The sequence below is a fragment of the Podarcis raffonei genome, chromosome 1 (genome assembly GCF_027172205.1).
Source record: "Podarcis raffonei isolate rPodRaf1 chromosome 1, rPodRaf1.pri, whole genome shotgun sequence".
NCBI lineage: Eukaryota > Metazoa > Chordata > Lepidosauria > Squamata > Lacertidae > Podarcis > Podarcis raffonei.
Genome location: NC_070602.1, coordinates 91,751,592 through 91,755,301, shown reverse-complemented (window position 1 = coordinate 91,755,301; position 3,710 = coordinate 91,751,592). Strand labels below are relative to the sequence as shown.

The 3,710-nt window shown below is 40.0% G+C and overlaps 1 long non-coding RNA gene across 1 annotated transcript; it reads left to right on the top strand.

The window, feature by feature from the left end:
• Positions 1 to 120: 120 nt before the first annotated feature.
• LOC128421354 (uncharacterized) lies at positions 121 to 3,274 on the top strand. The gene is made up of 3 exons (XR_008332293.1): positions 121 to 229; positions 2,051 to 2,225; positions 2,986 to 3,274. It is a non-coding gene; the product is annotated as an uncharacterized LOC128421354 (long non-coding RNA).
• The last annotated feature ends 436 nt before the right edge of the window (positions 3,275 to 3,710 follow it).

Here is a 3,710-nt window from a genome sequence, read left to right as displayed (position 1 = left end):
AATGCGACGTCACATGACGGCGCGTAAAAGTCGCCATTGCTCTGCGGGGTAAGGAGGGGAAGGTGTAGCTTAAGCCGCCATTGCTTTGTGGGGATATATGGCTGCGGGAGCAGCCATTGGTCTACGCAGTCGCGGGTGTGGTCTGAATCTGCCTATGGGAATAATGGTGGAACGGCGCAATACTGCTCAGAGGTAAAGACCTACTGAATTCAGCGGGGCTTGCTCCCAAGTAAGTGGTGCCGCTGGCTAATTAAATTGCCAAATACCTTAAAAAAAAAAACCCGCCCGAGAATTTGTATAATCCAAACCATGATTTTGGGAGGTTGAAACAAAAACGGTACATCTGGATTTGAAACTAGGAGGGATATTAATTGGTTATAATCGTATTGTCTTTATTAGGGACTAGCGCCTTTTGAGATTTCGGGGTTTACATGGCAATTGTAAATCGAAAGATCCCAAAAGAAATAAATAAACTACTGTATACAGTTAACTGGATATTGATTAGTACTTTCTAAAATAGTAAAATATAATTTGAGGTGTTGCACAGTGGTATATGGATTAAAAAAATAATAATAATTGTAATTGACCTAGAATATGAGCAGATAATGTCATTTTAATAAACTTTCATGCCCACTCAAAAATGCCTTTAAACCATCTTAACATCTTAATTCTCTTTGAATAATCGACACCGGTGGAAATGAGCCAAGATGGTTCTGTTCATAAACTTCCTGCAATATATGTAATGACATGTCTTCCTCCAACACTGTGTTCTCAAAATATTGTCTGTGGAAATGAGGGCAAGCGGCCTTTAAAGGTATGCGAGGATCCCAACCTGAACTGAAGAATGCACATCTACGGTATTCCTTCATTCTAAGTGTGTGGAGACAGGAAAGGTAAGGTATTCTGTATATATGCCCTGAAGTACTCACTATATTTATTTCTGTGGCTATACATGGACAAGTCTGAGGGCTAAGGCTATGGGGCCAAAGCCAATACTATCTGCAAGAGATTATTTCCCCCTACATCACTGCAGTGATAGTCCTTTTAATACTGTTTGATAGTTATTATATTAGCTTTATGATTGCTGAGCCTAATATATAAACCACAGGCACATGACTTATAAAGTTTTCTTTATTAAATCTGAGTGGTTTCTCCACAAATCTAAAAGCCTAACAGTCTGGTTAAGGGTTTATGGAGAGCATCAGGATACCTACAGACATATTTAAAAACTGGCGACATAGCACAAATTTCCCATTGGGGTGTGTCTGCTTTCTTTTTATGTTGGGATACTATGGACAGACGTAAAGGTAAAGGGACCCCTGACCATTAGGTCCAGTCGTGGCCGACTCTGGGGTTGCGGTGCTCATCTCGCTTTACTGGCCGAGGGAGCCAGCGTACAGCTTCCAGGTCATGTGGCCAGCATGACTAAGCCGCTTCTGGCGAACCAGAGCAGCGCACGGAAACACCATTTACCTTCCCGCCGGAGCGGTACCTGTTTATCTACTTGCACTTTTATGTGACTCTTCACTTGCTTTTTTTGTTTTTTGTAAAGCCAATCTTTTTTTAAAAAGCTGAAAAATTTAAAAGAGGAATAAGTGGCCTCACGATGTTGTAAGCAGCTAGCCAACACAGCACAGGCAGGTTCAGCTACAAACAGGATGGTTTTTCCTTAAGGAAAAGGTGAACAAAAACTGATGAATACTCATCCACAGCGGACTCACAACTCAAGTTACTGGTATCTGGATGCACACTTAGGCTGCAATCCTAAATGCACTTGCTGCAGAGTAAGTCCCACTGAACATTCTGGGACTTACTTCCAAGTAAGCATCAATAGGGATGTCAGTAGATGACTCATTCCCACCTGCTTTTTATCCTTTTTGTGATAATTTCCGAAGTAAAATTCAAAGACAGTGGTAGGATTTCCCTATATAATACACTGGGAGAACAGAAAAACCTAAGGATGAGATGTATGACAATACTTTTCTTCAAATATTTTCAATATGTACCTGTTTGTATTGATTTTCTGTACATGTTTGTATTGCTTTCAAAGCACCAAGGTTGATGTGTGCTGTGGCTCACCAAGAAGAAGAGTGTACAACCTGCAGAAAAATTGACAAACTGTCAGGTTCCTGTTGGGGAGGAGGAAGGGGCAGCCTTGCCAGCATTTGCCATCTTTTAAGAATAAAAACTACATATGTGCTGCTATGGTAAGAGTGATATAGCAGGTGAGTGCTCAACATTATACTCCCCTTGAAAGAAAGCAAATCTTTAATATGCACGTGTAGCTAAGGCAATTAGCTCATGTAAACACATCATCATGTATGTCATGATTTTGTACATCTTTTAAAAGTCGAAAAGCCTAAAATTATGCTAAATTGTGTTTCTGCTGTTTAAACATGCTTTATATATATATCAAGTATGTTTAAAGTAATATTCCTCCAAATGTCTGAAAAAAAGTATGCAACAAAATTTTGCATACAGAAGAGGAACCACAGGAAAATAATCAGTCCATTGATATCTATTTTTTTTAAGTATCATGACAAACTCATTATTTTATGGTGTATAATCTGTTATTTTCAAACATCGAAACTGCTGCTCAGCACCACTGAAGTCAGTGGGAAATTTGCCAGCAACATCAATGTATAGCAGCTTCTATATAAACCAAGCAACCAGATATTTTAGGGTGTTAAATGTGCCAAATATACCCAGAATTAATTATTTGGCAACAGCCTCGCAGGTGAACTATGCAGACATTTTTATTCTGAATGGAACAGATCTGACCAAAGATCACAGTTAAAATGGAAACTGTTTTACCACCAATTATGATTGTTGTGAATTCCTCATCTCTAATATGGAGCTATTTGCTTGTTTGTAAATGCCTAGAATAATTTTTCTTTAAACATTATATAAACTTCATATATAATCATCTTTGGAAGAGAAGTCTGAGAATCTGTACTAATTACAGTGGTGTTTTTTCTTATACAGACAGTTGTCCTTGGGGAGTGGAGCTCGACCACCTAATACATCTCACAAAGGCCGACAAACAATCTTCAGATCTCAGTAACTCCCCATCATAACTGAGCTGCACTAGATTTGAACTGACAACTTTGAAGAAGGATTCTCCATATCCAATTACCCAGGTCCCTGATGAGCTCAATGTTTATCTGAAAGCTCTGCCTTCTGAAGTGTGATGAGAGGATTCTTCCCTCCCATCTTCAGCTGGGTTGCAACTTGCCTGCACTCCCTTCTATCAAATAAAACTTTTATTCCATTACTCCTCATCTCATTTCTGGCCTTTTTGTTCTCACAGGAGACCGTTGCCTGCTTAATTTCTCCCTCCATCTAAATTAGTGTTTGGCCATGTAATTGAATATATTTAATTGTAGAAGGAATTTTGGCTATTTGCTGATTATATTAAAAGGACTGAGAGCTACATTCAGCTCATCAAGCTAGGCTGAGCTAGAGTTGAACCCTGGGGACCCCCTGATGGCTGTCAACAACACAAAGCCCTTCAAGGTTCTGCTTCCTGCCCTGTTACGAAAGAGGAAGGCAGCTGACATTAGGCTGGACTGACAGGGAAACAAGTCTCAACAGGGGCTGGCTTTCCTCCCTCAAGGGCTGGCAGCAGGAATGGAGGGAAAAGGCCAGTCACATGTCCATAGAAGAATGGAATAAAACTCCCTGTTACTAAGCTATTGAGGCTCTCTTCC